The sequence below is a fragment of the Acyrthosiphon pisum genome, chromosome A1 (assembly GCF_005508785.2).
Source record: "Acyrthosiphon pisum isolate AL4f chromosome A1, pea_aphid_22Mar2018_4r6ur, whole genome shotgun sequence".
Classification (NCBI taxonomy): Eukaryota; Metazoa; Arthropoda; class Insecta; order Hemiptera; family Aphididae; genus Acyrthosiphon; species Acyrthosiphon pisum.
In genome coordinates, this window is record NC_042494.1 from 10,670,274 (window position 1) to 10,670,492 (window position 219).

Genomic DNA, 219 nt, shown 5'->3' on the forward strand with positions numbered 1-219 from the left:
TGAAAAATTGTTTACATTTGGTGTTTAAAATAGGTTTCAGTTCGACCAACCCTCCTCCCCCCATTCCCAGCAATCATAACAATTATTATTTATAACTTCATATACGCAAAGGGCAAGTTAATGAAAATAATTAACTCAAGTTAAGTTAAGAGGACACAAGATCGATAAGTTAAAAGTTAACAGTTAACAAATTATAAATTTAACTTGATAAGTTAAAAG